Source organism: Heterocephalus glaber, unplaced genomic scaffold (assembly GCF_053883595.1).
Source record: "Heterocephalus glaber isolate CG9 unplaced genomic scaffold, H.glaber_assembly_v1.0 deba00001509, whole genome shotgun sequence".
Classification (NCBI taxonomy): domain Eukaryota; kingdom Metazoa; phylum Chordata; class Mammalia; order Rodentia; family Bathyergidae; genus Heterocephalus; species Heterocephalus glaber.
In genome coordinates, this window is record NW_028258325.1 from 3,180,350 (window position 1) to 3,197,709 (window position 17,360).

At 58.6% G+C, this 17,360-nt stretch overlaps 1 protein-coding gene and 1 long non-coding RNA gene across 7 annotated transcripts in view; one reads left to right on the forward strand and one right to left on the reverse strand.

The window, feature by feature from the left end:
* Positions 1-17,360, reverse strand: part of Sorcs2 (sortilin related VPS10 domain containing receptor 2) — a 311,448-nt gene that overhangs the window by 129,517 nt on the left and 164,571 nt on the right. The window lies entirely within an intron of this gene.
* Positions 996-6,309, forward strand: LOC106009594 (uncharacterized). Of its 5 annotated transcripts, none has more exons than XR_015441250.1 (5): positions 996-1,821; positions 2,490-2,642; positions 3,086-3,150; positions 3,617-4,612; positions 6,020-6,309. It is a non-coding gene; the product is annotated as an uncharacterized LOC106009594 (long non-coding RNA). The 5 variants fall into 5 exon arrangements; XR_015441251.1 differs by having other exon boundaries at positions 997-1,768; XR_015441253.1 differs by having other exon boundaries at positions 997-1,285.

The following is a 17,360-nucleotide window of genomic DNA, read 5'->3' on the forward strand; positions in this document are numbered from 1 at the left end:
CTAGGCTGCCAGCTGCTTCTGTCTCCTCTTCCCTTCCTAGCACGTACTTCAGAGAAACCAGGAGAAACTTCTGGAAGCAAGACATGCCCACTCTCCACCGAGCCAAGCTCGATTCCCACCCCCTCCCAGTCTCCTCGAGGCATCAGAGCTGAAGACAGCAAGCTGGGAAGTGCCTGGAGCCCAGGAGCAGGGCCGGATCACATCTCTGTGTTGAACAGGGGCTCTTGGGCTTGGGGAGGGAGCCGGTGTGGAAGACAGAATTGTCCCTTCTGGCCCATGCTGGTCCTAGATGCCTGACCTCCCACAGGCTGTCCCTCCAGGGGAAGGATGAGGAAACTGGCCTAGAGGAGGTAAGGGAGCCCCAGAGGATACACAGCCGCGGCAAAATCTGCAGCCCTTGACCTCTGGGGCTTGTCCATGAAGCAGGAAGGTCGAAAGGCAAGTGGAGCCTGCCTGAAGGCTTGGTGCTGGCCACCATGGCTCCTTCCTTCCTCCGGGACCAGGGGCTGCTCCCCTCCGCATGTCACCTAGGCCTGCTGGCTTTGCCCTCTGTGGTCATGCGTAAATCTTGCTCCAGGATAGCCTTTCCCTGAGCCGGGGTGGCTGTGGGGCCAGGTGCCTGGCTCAGTGGCCCTGCCCTGACTCCACACCCAGGATGTCCTATCCTGTGCTTACTTTGGGCTGAGCTGCTGCATCTGCCAGCCAGTTCCCCCAAGGTCACCCTGTGGGTGTAATGAGAAATGGAAAATCACTATTGCCTCAGGAAGGTGGCCTAGTGGAGCCTGTGAGTCCCAGCAGCTGCCCCCGGGGTGGGGCAGGGCCTGCACACCGTGCCCTTTCCTGCCTGGACAGACATTCCTGGCCCCCACCTGTGCTATGAAGAGAGCGTTTTAACTCCTATATTAAACAGAACATTCACTTATATTTTCAAACTCCTTCAGTTCCACTTGTCAGGCATCCGCTCCCTGGGCTGGGAAGAACTCAGTAGTTAATTATTTACAGAACCACAGCCCTTATGAAAAGCAGCTCTGACCTTACTGCTAACATCAGAAGTAGAACTCACTTGCAATGTGGCAGGCCCACCCCTGGGCTGGTCTCCAGGGGAACTAAAATCAGCACCTTGAAGAGACACCTGGCCCCAGAGGGACTGCAGCCCTGCCCAAAGCCAAGACATGGGTCGCCCTGGATGTTCATCGAGGGGTAAACGCAGGAAAAAAAGTGGGACAGACACATGGAGGCCGCGGCTGCACCACAGGAAGGACATCCGGCACTCATGGCCACACGGGTAACCCTAGGGACATTCTGTGGACTGAAGTAAGATCCTCCTGCCTCAGCCTCCCAGATTGCTGGGTTTATAATTGTGCTCGACCAGGCCAGGCTACTGGAAATAACTTATTTACAGACCATGGAGGTACCCTCCCTGCTCTACACAGAAAGAGGCCTGCTGAAAAGCCTTCTTCCTGGTCCTGTGGCTGAGCAGCACGATTCCCTGCCAGAGGCTTAGCCTGGATGCACTGGAGGGGAGGGTAGATTGGCTGGAAGGGGCGAGGTGAGGCCCTGGACAGCCGGCTACTGGCACGTGAGGCTGGGGCCACCTCTCCGGACCTGCTGGGGACCCAGCCAGGCTGGCCTCCCGGCACAGATCCCACAAGCAGAGCCGCCATGCTCAAGACACAGGGGCAGGGGGCTTCCAGCAACTTCCTGTGCCCGCCTGAGAACACAGCTGGGTGGAGAGGTCAAGCACCGATGTGCCCAGGGTGGAATCAGGGTGAGCTGAGCCCAGAGCAACCCTGGCCACAGCAGCTCCTCCCCACACATGAGGTCAGCAAGCAGGAAAAGAGAGAGACAGTGTCCCCTGTGCACCAGCCAGGTGGTGCAGAGTCCCCAGCTGTGCTGGGGACAGAGGTGGGCGTGGCTCACAGCGAGGCAGATCCGCTCTAGGACCAGGTGGGGCCCACTGATGCAGCCCCCAGGGCCACCCAGTGGGCTAGGATGGGGGTGGGAGCCCTGTGGGTGGGGCGAGGTGGGAGGAACTTCGGAACTGCACGGGAGCTCAGACTCCAAGGAGGCTTGGAGAGATAGCAGGGGGACCACGGTCCACCTCTCAGGGGAGGGGAGGTCTGAAGAAGCCCTGAGGACAGGCAGCAGGAGCAGACGGACAGAAGGCGGACAGCAGCTGGGACGCTGGCAGGAAGTGGGCCAGGGCCAGTGAGGGTGGAGCTGGGGCTAGGAGGCCTGCAGAGGTCTCTCTGTCCCTCTGTCTGTCCACCTTCACCCTTGCTGCCCCACACTCCACTGGGGAAGGCGGTCTCTGAGCTCCAAGGTGGTCCATACCTGTCAGTGGTGATTCTGGGGTGCTGGCATGACCCAGAATGATGCTCTACAAACTTGGGGGCAGGAGGATGGTAAAGGCAGCTTACTGCCCCAGAAGGGTGGATGCTCCCTCCTGGCTCATTCACAAAACAGCTTTATGGACATTTACAATGCAGGACCTCGCATCTGTGCTCAGAAGTCAGGAAACAGGAAGCCTCAGCTTTATCAGATCCCTGAGTGGCCAAGCAGTGCTGTTCCATCCTCAGCACTCGAGGAGGACCTGTGCCCTGTGAGCCTCTCGGCTTCACAGTGTCTCAGTTTCCACAGCTGTAAGTTGTGCGACACCCCGTCCTGGGGCTGCAGGACCAAGGGAGGGAGGTCTGGAACAGAGCTCTGTGAAGGACTGGGATGCTCCAGGAAAACCTGGACGAGGGCCCGGGTGTGTGTGGGGGGGGTCTACACAGCAAGGGGACATCTACACTGCACTGGGTGGTAAAGCAGGGCACGTGAGGGCCACTGATTCTTCCCCTGATTGCTCAGCCTCTGAGACTGAAGCGATGATAGGATCCAACCAGGGTCCCACAGCCTCGCTCAGATTCCAGCTTCTAGGCCCCCTCGACAGGCTGCACAGAGACACAGACAGGGCACACAGACCCTTTGGCCTATCCTGAGGCCGTGGCAGACATCACTAATTGACCACCATGGCAGACATGGCTAATAGATCACCACACCCTTTCCTGCTGAAACTGGCTTAAATTGAGCATCTCCCCAGCAGAGACCAGGATATTTGAAGATGTGACAACGTCGAATGTTGATATCAGCTAGGCATCTCTGGAGGTAACCCACTGGAGGTCTGAGAAGGAGGGCAGGCTGGAGCTTGAGCATACAGGCCCTGGGTTTCTGTTTCCTTTGTCTCAGGTAGAATCAGGCTACACCTGATGGCTACAAGGGCATAACAGAATCCCAGCAAGCCTGGGACATGATATCATGCACAGCAACCCCTCATTAAAGCACAGAGAGCTCACAATAAGAACCCCAGTGCTATCACTGCTGGGGCTTCATTGGTGGGGACAGAGAAGTGGGTGGCCTGGCAGCGGGGGTTGGGTCAGGGCTCGAGTCCTTCCGGGGGTGCCAGGCCCTGTGGAGTCAGGTGGTCCCTCTCTCTGAGTCCGGCAGGAGTGGTAACACTGCAGATGGGTCCCCAGAGAGCAGTGTGCATGGCCCGCTGCGGGCTGCTGTCTCCCTGGCACAGGTGGGGTGGAGGAGGATGCGGAGGATTCAGACAGCTCCTTTTTCCATACAGCAATCTACACTGGCTAATGAGCACCCCCGCCAGGTTCGCCACCACAAGGGAGGGAAGGGAGAGCTGGAAGGCCACAGCCTGTCCCACCCGGGGCTCCATCCCTTCCCTGCACCTCCCTTTGTATGGAGGGGATAACTGACGACTACGTGGACCGAGAGAGCAGGACAGGAAGCCCGAAGGCAGAGGTTCAGCTTACTACCCAGAGCAGGCGGCCTCTGCTTCTCCATGTCGGGGGCTTCTTGGCTCACACAAGGGTCACACAGAGGGTGTCGCAGGGCCACCACCGGGACCCTCCAGGGCTGGCCCTAGGGGAGGCTGCCGCTGTGGATGCACTGGAGCAGGTGCGTGGGGCAGGGAGGGAGTGGGCTGCAGAATGACCTCGGAGCCCCAAGATCTGGCCACATCCAGCACTGGGCCTTCACATGGACCTGATGTGAAACAGAGTCCCTGCAGAAGTGATGAAGCTGAGGATGTTAAGGGTGAGAGCACCCCAGTGACCAGGGACCGGTGTCCCTACAAGAGCCGGAAAAGGAGAAGACAGAGCCAGTGAGGTGGGAGCTGGGAAATACAGACTGCTAGAAACCCAACATTTAAAATTGCACTTTCAAGGAAACTGAAGCACCAGGACACAAAGTTACTTGTGCCTTTTTCCCTTCCAGGAAACTCACTGAAAAAAACAAATCCTAAGGCTTTAAAGATACGATGCTCCTGTAACTTCTGTAACTTGGGCTGGGGCCACACAGCCACCCTCGTCCCCATCGGGCCACATCAGAGGAGAAATCATAAACCCTGAGCGAGATAAGCGGATCCCACGGCCACGGGGGTCGGTGACAGACACAGACAGCTGTCACCACTCCTAAATCCATCACCCCAGAAACCCTCGGGCACGGGGACCATGGCTGCAGGGAAAATTTGAGAGCAGATTACAGGGCTTCGGGGCGGATAACTTTGAGACGGCACTGCGAGTTCCAGAAAACACCCGGGAAGCAAAGACAGGTACAGAACTTAAATCCTTAGAAGCTTAAGTGCTTGGGGAAAAGGAGGAAATAACACCGAAGACACAGGATAGCCTGGATTTACGTAAGTTTCCATTCCAGATCTGCTAGTTTCTGAGATAATGACTCTCTCGGCCTCCAACATACAGAACACAATGATGCCGCCACCCTGAGGGTGCTGGGAACCCCTTTAACAGAACAGACAAGGGTGCCCGGCCAGGGACTTGGCCTGGAGAAAGTGCTTGTCTTAGTCCACAAAGGCAGCTTCATAAAGTGTTTTGGCCCAGTGTACGGTTGCCCACCTGGGATCCCTGCCCAGCTGCCGGGCCCAGCTCTGCTGCCCTCCACCCACCACAGGGCCCACCCAGGACCTCCAGGGGGAAGGTGTGGGGAGCACCCTGTACCCCTGCAGACAGCCTCAGCCCCAACTCCAGCGCCCGTGAAAGTGAGAGTATTTGGAAAGAGGCCTTTGTTATATAATAAAGTTAAGGGGGGCCACCTGCGGGGTGGCCCAACCCGATGACAGGTCCTTGAGCGAGGACACAGATGTACAGGGCACAGCGTGTGGCAGAGCCCCCACCCTGTGTCTGCAGGCCAGGGCTGCCTCGGGGCTGGTGCAGTCGTCACCTGGTAAGGATGTGCTCAACCACTGCAGAGTAGGGTTTTGACATCTGCATAAGAGCTTGCCAAGGTCACGGAGCAGGAAGCCAGTCAGCCCGAAGAGCCTTGAGAGGCTCAGAAGCCATGTGGGGCTTAGGACTGCCAGCTGCCCGTTGTCAGACGTGCCCTTTCTGCCTTCATTCCTTCATTCCTCCAACACCAAGTGCACGTGTTTACTAAGCAGCAGGGCTGAGCACATACCAGGCTCTGTGACTCCCGGAGACTAGGGACACTCTGCCCTGGGGACGGCCACCAGCCACTCTCCATGTCCTGTTGTCAGCCAAGGCACGGAGCCCCTGCCCCAGGCTCCTAGGAGTCCTGAGGAGGAGGTGGTACCATAGGCTGGGCAGCTGGCCACACGCTGCATTCAAAGCCCTTCCTGCCATGTGAGCCCTGTGCTCCTGGAGGCCACCAGAGCTCTGCAGTCCTGCCCGAAGGTGACGGTACCAGCCTCCAGGCCCTGGCGTCCCCATGCAGATGCTCCCCTCCTGCCCCACAAGCTTCAGCCTCCCAGCCAGAGCTTCTCCACCAGAGGACCCCGGGTCCGGTTGCTGCCCGGCCCATCTGCCACAGCTTCCAGTGACCCTGCCACTTGGGGCCCTTTGGGTCCTTCCAGTGTCCACCCCTAGGTCCCATCTAGCACACAGAGCCAGGGACATTTCTTGAGCTGTGTGACCTGAAGCTGGTCCCGGTGTTCTGTCTGTAGCACGGGTGCTCCCCGTAACCCCCTTCTTTTACACTTCAACAGCACAGGAATTAACAGCCAACATCCAGACTGAGGTCTCTGGCCCCTCCAGCCTGAAGGAATCCGCTGCCAATCTCCCCGTGTTGGCAGGAAAAGCCCAGCACCCTGGGGGCACAGCACTACCTCTGTTAAAAGAACTGATGAAATTAAATGCATAATCGACGCAGAATCTCAAGGGTTAAGAATATTTTTTTAACGGACTCGCACTGGTCCCATCCTTGCCTGTGGCTTCCCCTTCGTGGTCTGTACTGAGCTGTTTTCTCCCGGGCCAATCCCGACCAACCCCCGGTCAAACCTGGCTCTCGATCTGGGGCCCACAGTAGGGGCTAATGACCAACTTACTGAGGCCCCTTGATAGCTGAGCGGGCCAGCTCCGTGGGGAGCCCTGTCTGCTGGGATCGGGAGGGTCTCCGTCCACCCTTTGGCTGCCCCCTTCCCAGCCCTGGGGGCAGCAGGCACTGGAACCAAGGCCACATCTGTAGAATGTCCCCTCCTGTCCCACACCTCTCCTCCCAGCCAGCTGGGGATGCTCCAGCCCTCATTCCATTGAGAGGACTAGGTCTCCTGCCTCTGTCCCGCATGCCTGTGAGTCAGTGAACACCCACTCAGCCGCCACCTCCTCCTGGAAGCCCCCCTGAATCCCCCCCCACACACACACACAGGCAGGCTAGGAAAGCACCCTGTGAAACCAGTTCAGCCCCCTCCCTCCATCCTGGCACCCCGTGTGGCCCATGTCCTGGGAGTTTCCTGGGACAGCTAATGAAGGCTTCGGCACCCATAGCAGCCAGCTCAGGGTGCCAGGAAACAGGAGCTAGGGTAGGGGCAGCCCGGTATGACTGCAGGCTGGTTCTCACAGCAGCCAGCAGGGGCTGCTCACGCCTGCAGTGTAGACGGGACACGGGGCCTCCAAGAGGTCTGGCCCAGGAGCCAGGGAACAAGGAGGCCCAACGGACTCCCGAGTCTATCCTGAGGCCACTTTCTCACCTAAGCCGTGGGCTGACAGTGACAGGTGGGTGGGTGTGGCCTGGACACCAGGGTCTATGCGCAGGTCACCCCACCATGGGGGCCTCTGCCTGGGCAGCTGACTGTCACCCCACACACCTCCAGTGTGGCACCCGCCAGACCCCGAGTCAGGAGCCCAGTCACCAACCAGGGGCACCTGCTCTAAGGAGCCTCCCAGAAGGGGTCTGTACCCCAGAACAGGGCTGCACATGTGAGGGACAGGGCCTGGCCGCAACTTCTGCTGGGCTCTTGCCAGCTTGCTTTGTGATGAACCTGGAACCCAAGATGGGCAGGGAGCCAGTGAGCCTGCTGGGCGGGCAGCAACTTGTCTTCCCTGTGCATCCCTCTCCCCAGACGCAGGGTGCATGGCCCAGCTGCCCGGCCCACGTGGGATCTTGTACAACAGCCATGGAGAGCAGGGCAGGGCCAGCCAGCAGCGCAGCAGGGCTTCCTCATGGATTCCTAAGCTTAGCTGGAGAAACAGTGACCAGGGAGCACATGGACACTGTCCCCTCCCAAGAAGAGAAGGCTGCAAGATGGCTCTGAGTGGGCAGCGTGCTCTGTGAAGCCTGTGATGGTATCAGAGGCCAGGCTGGCTGGGGAGGACACAGAAACAGAGCCAGGGGCAGGGCCCCCTGCTGCCCGACTCGTGTCCCCAGCCCTGAGCCTGCCTCGCTGCCCACCCTGTGGCCCTTCCCAGCAGCTCCCCTGCCTTGGGCCCAGCTCAGAGCGTCCTCCCTCCCAACGCCTGACAGGCCCTGGCCTCTGCCTCCTGCACTCACCCTCTCACTCAGGATGTTCATGGAGAAGCCACCCAGCTGGCCCAGCCACAGGCTCGGGGCAGAGCAGTGGACACAGCAGGTGCCGCGCTAAGTGTGCGCTCCTCTACCAGCCTGTGAAACCACGCAGGCTGTAGCCATGGCTCTGTTCCCATTCCCAGCCCTGGTTGTCCTTCCACCAAGTCCATCTTCACAGTGCCCTCCTATGTCCAATCAGCTGTTCCAGACCACCTCAGTGCCTACCAAGTTTTCCCTCCCAGAGCAGTTGCTGTGGTTCTTCTCATCACAAGGCATCTCCTACCTGGTAGGTAAGCTGTGAGGACCACATACCTCTCACTGTTTTCCAACCTGCATAAGGGGTGGGTAGGGGGGATGGCTGGATAGATGGGTGAATGGATGAGTGGGTGACTAGGGAAGTGGATGGGTAGATGGGTGGGTGGAGAATGGATAGATGGATGGTAGATAGGTGGGCAGATGGCTGGGTGGGCGATGGAAAGGTGTGAGGACAGATGAATGAATGATGGTGGACAAGTGGATACTTGTGTGACTCTGGAAAGCTCACTGGAATAATCTGGGCTGTTTCCTCTTTTCCTAGACAGGGCTGAAGAAGGCCACTGACCTGCCTGGTCACTGACCTGCCTGGCCCTGTGACTTCAGCATGTCACTGTGACCACTCACCTGCACCCTCTTCTTTTTGAGATGGCTGAACATGAAGGCCCTCATCCGACAGCTGCCTCCCTCTTTGGTGACACATCTAAGACCGCTGGCTGTGCCTCAAATCAGGAGCCTGCTCCCCTCCCCACCAGAGCCAGCACGATTGTTCTGAAGCAGCCCCACCATGAGGAGTGGAGTGCTGCGCAGGGTCTCGCTGCAGATCAGACCGCCCAGAGGGGGCTTCCGAGCAGACTTGGGCTCCCTGCAGCCCAATCTCATCAGAATCCCGGGGGGATCCAGGCCTCATAACTGTCACAGCTCCTCATGAGACTCCTGTGCCGGAAGCCTGGGGGTGGAAGAGAACGACAGCCGGTCAGGCACTGTGAGGGCAGGACCTGGCTGCATGCACGGCACCCCTATCCTTCCTGAGGTTCTGATGCACCACCTGCTCTCCGCCAGCCAGGAAGCCAGAAGGAAGAGAAACACATCACAGTTTGAAGTCAGGCTCTGCCCCAAGAACAGATGTGGCCATGGGCACTCTCAGTGTACTGGGTTTCTGGAGGAAAGAACCCTTGCCTATGAGATTAAAACATGAGCTCTGGGCCGGGGATTTAGCTCAGGGGTTCCGGCACTGTCGTTCAGTCACCTGCTCTGATTTTCATTATCATCAGCATCCTCGTGCTCATATCATCTCCATCCTCATCATCACCACCACCACCATCACTGTCCCCATGAGCAACACCATCATTGTCTCTGTGTGTAACATTCATCATCAGACTACATCCTGGGCACTTTATGAGGGCAACTCAGCATCTACCTTCACAACAATTCTTCAATGTAGTGCTCTTTGATTTCCCTATTTACAAATGAGCACATTATAGTTCAGAGAAGTTAAACAACTTGCCCCAAGTCAGGGATTTCAACATGGATCTGCCTGACATCAGATATGGCACTTTGTATAAAAAAGGAAAGATCAGATGTAATGTGCAGACCCAAATCCCTCTTTGTCAGAGGACAGCATCATCTACCAACAATCTAATACTCACAGGTGACCCTGACTACAAGGACCTGTCTACAGAGAGAAGGCACAGTCAGAATCCAAAATGACCAGCTGGGACTAGTGAGTGCACGTCACCTGCCATGGTGACATCACTGAGAGAAAAGTGAGGCTCTGTTCTTACACCACGTTGGCACAAGAGCATCCTTCCTTCCATCCATCCATGCATCCACTCATCCATCCATCTCTTCATCCAACCATCCATCCACCCACCCATTTATCCATCTATCTATCACCTATCCATCCATCCATCCACCCCAAGTGTTAACCTATTGAAGGGCCTCACCACACTCTGCACTGTGAGGCCACTCCTCTCCTACACAGGAAAGAAGGATGCCAACCATCAGTGCTAACATAATACCTTTTTGGGGTCACCCTAAAGTGGACAGTTCATGAGCACCCTGCAGTCCAGGCCCCGGGCTGGTCCTAGGGACACTAAAATGGCTGCATCTCGGGAAGAAAGCGATGCACAGCTTAGAGGTGGCCGTTTGTAACAGACTTTGGGTGCTGTGTGATGGCAAGATCAGCAGGATGTAGCCTCAGCAGCTCTCTCTGCAACTGCGATTGCAGCCAGAGGCCACAGGAACGCAGGCAGCTGCACACCAGAAGGGGTGTAAGGAAGTCCTGCTTAGACCCAAGCACAGAGCCACACAGAAGCCTTGTGATCAGTGTTTTCTAGAGGCAGAAGCAGAGCCCACCAGAGAGGGGCAAAGTGGTGGCACAGACTTGTGCCATGCACGGAACAATGAGATGGACACAGGCGTGGTACCCGAGGCAGGGAGGGGAGGGCCAGCTGTGTGCTCACAGCTCGGGGGACTGCAGGGTGGAGTGGCACAGATGTTCATCTGAAGCCAGGAAAGCGAGCCAGCCCTTGGCAGGAGCCCCTCAGTACCCACCTCCTGCCATCTCTGTGCCGGGCTCTACAGAATGGAGCCCTGGGAGTGGGAAACACCCAGGACAGCTGCACAGGGACCCTGAGCTGGGACAAGCTGTGAGGCCACGAGGGGACTCTGGGATGCAGCCTGTCACTTTGCAAATTGTGGATTCCTGCCACAGCCCTGGGTCTTCGAGGGTCCAGGGTGGCCAGGGGCATCCCCACCTAGGCCAGTGGGGCACAGTGAGGAGCTGTCAGGCAGGGTCCATGGAGTCAGGCCCTGGCCCCACCACCGCCGCCTGCCAGGCTCCTGCAGGACCCCAGCCTCCAAGCCTTAGCATCCCAACTTGCAGAAAGGGGACAGGTTCCCGTGTCCTGACCTGAGGATGCTCAGCCAGGGCCCACAAATGCTATTTGCCTTCCGCTCAGCTTGTGTCTGCTTTGGTCTTCAGAGCCTGTACTAACCTTGTTTAACTGCACAACTCCTAGACAGAGTGAGGCCGCATTATCCTTGGCCAGTGGGACTATGGTAATTTTTGCCTTGCAGCAGTTTTCCACAATGACTGTGTATTGTTACTTCTATCTATGGATCTATTTGTCTATCTGTCTATCTGCAGTATTGGGATTGATCACAGGGACCTTCCCATTTGGCCACATCCCAGCCTATTTTTATTTTTTAACTTTGAAACAAGGTCTGGGCTTGCACTTGGGATCCTCCTGCCTCAGCCTCCCAGAGTGTGGGATTACAGGTATGTGCCACCATGCCTGAGTGATGATGTATTTTTTTTTGGTACTGGGGATCAAACTCAGGACCTTCCGCTTGCGAGGCAGGCGGTGGAACCACTGAGCTAAATCCCCAGCCTCTGAGTGACTATGTACTTTTATAAAGGAGGAAAAAAAAATGTGAAAGCACTCCTCTAGCACAAGCACCAGAAATGAAGTTAATGTGCTCCTGTAGACATTAAAATCTGCAGAAATGTGGAAACCCAGGGCCACCAGCTCCCTGAAGAGCCTCAGCCACCCTCATGCCTCGGGACGCTGTCACCTTGTGCTGCGGCAGGGAAGCCACAGCCTCCAGGTCCCCAGCTGGAAGGAAGCCAGGGCCCTGCACATTTACATCATAAAGAACCCCGAAAGATCTGGGCTGCTCTGCTAAACTACAAGGGGAAGTATTAGCAGTGCAGAGGAGGTTCCTGACCAGGGGGCTGGTGTAGCACATGCTTCCAGGAGCAGAAGGGCCTGGGCAGCGCCAGCCGTGCAGGCCCCTCGTGAGACCTACTACGTGCTGGGTGCCGGGACCTGCTGTGTGGGACCTACTGTGTACACCAGGCATTACTGTCTTCCAGCAGAGGCCATGCACTGTCCTCATTCTTGGGCACTGAGTGCTTTTTACCTTCCGTTTCCAGAGATGGAAGTGGTGTGGCCGGGACCCGGAACCCTGGTGCACAGGGCCTCTGCTCAGCAGCTGGGCAGCTCCCAGATGGAGGTCCAGGTGGGGCCAGGGGGAATCCCCGCCCACTCCGTGGCTAGCCCCGCCCCTGCAGCAGGCCCCACCCCTCCCAGTCTCTTTTCTCGCCCCTTCTGCTGCAGCATTTCCCTGTGCCCTCGCGGGCATCCTGGCAGCAGCAGGACAGGGTGGGGATTTAGGATGAGCTTTCCTCCTGCTCTTCTTTGCCCATGACCCCAGAGGAAATAGCCGCAGTGCTGTTTCCTGGGGTTCCTGAGAGACCCGTGCGTCCCCACACCGGGTCCCCACTGCCTTTGAGCACGTAAGTCCTCACCCTAAAATAATCCACAGCATGCAGTACATTCTTACCTCCTCAGCCCTCCTCGGCCTAAAACTCCTCATGGCTCCCTTGCCCTCACTCCTTGGCCTGGCATGGAGCCTCTCTGCCCCCTCCTCTTCCCATCACCCCATGCAGCTGACTCCACCCTGTGCTGCTCCTGCTTCCCTGAAGAGCCTCTGTCCCTCAGAGCATCCAAGCTCCAGCCGAACTCTCTCTGGCCATACACACTCCCCCCGGTGAACTTCTACTCCTCCCTCAATGTCCGTGACAGATCCCCTGCCCCATCCCCATGGCGCCTTCTCCAACTCCTCCAGCCAGGAGACAGGCAGGTTCCCAGCACTGTGATCTCACTTCACCCCTCAGGCTATCCAAATGAGCACCGTGCAGTCCAATCTCACCCTGCCCCAGAGCTCACTCCTTGCATCCTGGGGGAAGCTCACAAGCTGCTCCAGAAAGCCCAGTGAAGACACAAGGCTCTCCTGCCGCATCTGCATACTGAACCCAGGGCCCACTAGCAAGGGCTCAGGGTCGCCTGTTGGAAATCGCCAGCCAGCACTCATGTCCCTGCCTCCCCACTGCTGCATCCAAGCTCCCCGGGTGACAACTGGCAGAGCGATTTCATGCCAGCCTGGCGGGCGGTGCAGGCTCCCACTGCAAAATTAATCAGGGCCATTTGTATGCGCTGCCGGCGCTCCGGAACGGCCCAGAGCAGCACGTCTTCCCCAACTTTCCTCCCCACTGTTTCCAAATTCAATAAGCACAAACCTCGGATCTCAGATCTCATCTTCTCCCAAAGTTAAACAACAAATTGCCTCGCCAGCCTCCAGCATCTGCTGTTTTAACAGCGGTCAGGGTTTGGCCTGGGCGCCACTGAGTCAGGAACTCTGGGCCACCCCAAGGACGCCACCCGACCCCTCACAGCTCTGAGCTGGGAAAGGAGCACCCGTGGCTTATGTGTCGAGCTCTAAGTAAGCTAAGTATCGAGTCCCCTCATGTCCCCAAGGTCAACGCTGGGCACGTCCACGTTCCCAGCCCAGGCCGCTCTGACCCGAGAGCCCATTTTCTTTTCTTAGCAGTTTACACAGCGAATCCTAATGCAGGACTGAGGGTGTTGGAGCCTCTGCTGGTCTTGCAGTCCTGGCTCAGAAAGGCCAGCAGCTCACCCAGGCTGTGCCTGTCGCTACCCTCCAACCCCAGAGCTCCCTCTTGCCCCTGACCCCAGGCAAAGCAGAGGCTCTGCCCTCACGGCAGCAGAGGGCACTGTGGAGGCAGAGGACAATAGCCTGTGTGCAGGACAGAGCCTCCCCCTGAGCAGGAAGCCAGGGACAGCTCGGCCTCAGCATCACCCTCCCCAGGCTGTGCCAGGGCTCTGCAGGTTCCTATCTGGGTCTCCACATCTGCCCAGCCGCTGGCCTGCTGCCCACACCCTGGAAGTTTGTGTCACCCTTAGAGCAGGATGCTGGCCTTCAACCCGGCCCTCAGACGAGGAAGAAACCGAGAACATGGAGCTCCCAGGTGCGGAAGCTGGGACAGAAGCCTCAGGCTGGCTGCGCTGCCTAAGCCCAGAGCGGGAGGACAGCAGGCCTGGCTCCCACCCCAGGTGCGTCTGATTCCTGGGGGTCTGGCCACACCTGGGCAGCAGGGCCGGGGACCAGGCATAGGGTCAGAGGTGCAGCACGCAGGCCGCCTGCCCAAGGCCCCTGGCTATGTCCTCAGGGGACAGCCGTAGGCCTGGGGGCAGAGAACAGATGTCCCATCCTGGCTTTGCTTGATCCCTCCACCATCGGGGTCACGGTGTGGAAATGCTGGGCCTCTCGGCTTCCTCCTCATATTCTGAGCCTTCTATCTGGGGTTGATTGGATCATGTGCCCGCAAACCCTGGCCCGCGCACAGAAGCCCTGGCACGGACTGGCAAGACGGCTGGCTTTCCCACCTCCTGTACACGTGTGCAGCTGCTGGGCAGGGGGGGTCTGGGGTGACTGGGCTGGTGGCCCTGAGACCGCACTGGACACTGCTCAGCCACCGGAAGGGCAAAGCTGTATCCGGGGGACACAGAGCGGGGACCGAGGGGCGAGCTTGGAGGAAGGAAGGGGCTCTGGGGCCACCTCCACGGCTTCCTTTGCATTCACAGATGGAAACAAGTCCCTTTACGGGGGAGGGATGGGAAGGTAGTAATTATTTTATTAAGGACTAGGAAATGATGAATAATTTAATTTGGAGAGAGAAGTGTGCTGCTGATTGAATCGCTGCTTCCTTGGGCCTGACATCACCTCGCTGTAAATTCTTTTGACATTTCTGGCACAGCACCTTGACAAAGGTTCTGGAAAACTTCAGATGTCCCCTCAGCCTGGGCATCTCTGGCCCTTCCAGGTGGGGGACGGGGTAGAGGACGATGGGAAGAGAGGACGCGGGAGAGCCAAACCCTGACAGCCAGGAGGCGTCTTCTCTCAGGCGTCCCACCCTGAAAATTCAGACAAACTCGGCCACACACATCGTGCGGCCCTGGCCTCAGGAAGGGGACTGCGAGTTCACAGCAAAGTCATGGCCGCAGGTGTGGAAAATGGAAGCTCGGCTCTCAAGGCACAGCCTGAGGTGGGGGGGGGGGCAGGAATGATGAGGATTGGGTGGCAGCTGAGTTTCTTCCCAGACCGGGACACCCAGCCAAGTCACATCAGCAGCCCCAAGCCCCGCTCACAAGGATGTAAAGCGGCCAAATCGCAATGACACAGCTCTGCGTGTCAGGCTGCGGGTCTGCAGCGGGTCGCAGGGCCACGGAAGCCGCCGGACACCGGGAGACTAGGACTTCAGGACCCGTGCTCTGCGTGCAGCGGGGCTCCGTCCTCGGGATGGCCACACCTGGGCCAGCGTGTCGCTGCACTCGGGCTTTGTCTCCACCAGGGCAGCTCAGAGGGGGCTGGCACCTCAATGTCTGGGCCTCAGCGTGGGCATGGAGCCCTCCAGGCTGTGCCAGCCACAGAGGGATCAGCGGGTCGAGGTCCCCACTGGACTGCAGTGTGTAGGCACCATTGCTGCCCCGGGTGAGCAGGGCGCTGGGGGCTGGGGCTGGGGCCGAGAGGCATGGACCGGTGGGGAGGCAGCACAGAAACAGCCTGACAACAAGAACAGAGCTCACAGTTCCCACTTTATGCGGCTCAGTGATGATTTTTCAACTTCACAACAATGCTCGGGACACACTCGGTAGGAATCACACTCAGGGCGTGGCTGATGACCTCGCACTGCAGCCCAGCCCCTCACTCGTCCAGAGGCCCTGCTCGGCCCCCTTTCTGGCCCATCCCCAGGGGCAGAGAGCCCACAAGTGTGGCAGAGGCGCAGGAGGGGGACACACTGGACCCCGGCCCGTGGAGTCGGGCCTGGAGCCACTGCACTCGCAGCTGCCTGGCTGAAGGCCCCAGGCTCAGGATGACAACACTGTCCCTGCCCCATCTGCGGCTGGGGCCTCTGCTTCCAGGCTTGGCTCTGTGTCCTTCCTGGAATAGTCACCCAGCACAAAGGCCAGCGGGACAGGTGATCGGCTGGGGTTCAGGCTAAGGGTTAGGGCGCTCAGAAGGGAGGGAGGGAGAGGGAAAGGAAGAGAGGAAGAGGGATAGGAGGGAGGAGGGAAGGGGGAGGGAGGGGCTCTCGGGCACTGTAGGGACAGTGCCGTTTCAGCGGAGCTATCACAGAGGAGCCTGCGGTTCTCAGGCCACTGGGTCTCACACAGACTCCCTCTGGGCCCTGCAGGGCCAGCCGAGGAGGAGGAGGAGGAGGAGGCAGGGGAGGGCACAGAGAGGCCCCGAGGACCTCGCACCGGCCCAGGCCATCTGTGTGCCACCAAAGGCCGGAGCAAAGGTCCACAGGTCACCACATCCGTGAAGACAGCAGGGATAGCCCCAGCAGCCTCGGAGCACCAGCTGCCCCTGAACAGGCCCCGGGCACACCTGCACACCTGCACACCTGCGGCTCCCGCCAGTGGGAAGCCTGTCCTGTCTTGTGGGAGCCAGAGGGCAAGGCCACGGCAGCTCAGCACGTCCACCCACAAGTGGGAGGCAGGCAGGGCTGGCACCTGGCCAGGCTGAGTCCTACACCCAGCTGCTGAGGTGGGGGAGAGGAAGAGGGGAGGAAGGAGGCTATGGTGGGTAGGCTCAGTCCTCATCACTGCTGGATTAAGAGGCTCCTGGAGGGCCGGGGATTTAGCTCTGCACCCCACACCTTCTACTCTTGAGGTCGCCAGCAACCTTCAGAGGCCAAAGCGTGCAAATCCCCCAGGGGCAGCCTCGGGTTCCCTCATCCCTGGCGCCTCCCTACTGTTTCCTCTGTGAGTCCCTGACCTCTAACCCTGTGGCCCCAAATACCACGGATGGAGGCTGCGACCTGCACGCTCTCAGCCAGGCCTCCGCCCCCAGGCTGCCTCCAACCAGGGCCCCCCGGGCCAGCACCCCGAGGCTGTCTGTGGGACCCTGCTCAGCCCCGTGCCCGCCCCGGCAGGGAAGGACCCTTTGCCAGTCCTGTGGTGCAGGCGGGCCTCCCCTGCCCTCCCTCTCTCAGCGCCCACACATGGCCCCATTCTCTGGGCGGCCCTGTCCTCCAGCCCCACCCTGCCCTGGATCGGGCACCGCCTCTCAGTGGCTGTCACAATGCCAGCCCAACAGGTCTGCCATGGGCAAATCCCGCCGCCTCTCACTTCAAGTGGATTTGGCCACCACCCACTCATGCCCCCGGGTCCTTCCACCCCTCACCTGGATTACTTGTGGACCTTGGACTCCTCACTGACTCTCCCTGCTTCTGTCCTGGTCCCTCCAAAAGAAATATTGGACCATGTCACATCCCTGCTCAAAACCTCACAGTCCCTTAAGGACCAGCCAGAGTTCCCAGCATGCAGTCCTTCTAATCCAGGCTCCTTGTGCTCCTCCCCTGTGTCTTCTGCTCAGGCTGCCTGCTTTCTGCCTGTTTCTACTCCCACTGGCCACAGGACCTTTGCACATGCTGGCCTTGCTGCTTGATACACACCTATTGGGCTTTCTCCCATACCTTCTCCAAAACCTTATTCACCAACTATTGAGTCACCAGGGTCTTCATGACCACACACACTCCTGACCATCCCAAACCTTTACAGCCCATATAACATAACCTCTATATCACACGCATATTTCTTCCACATCACCACACTTATTACACTTGCTGCCCGATTTCT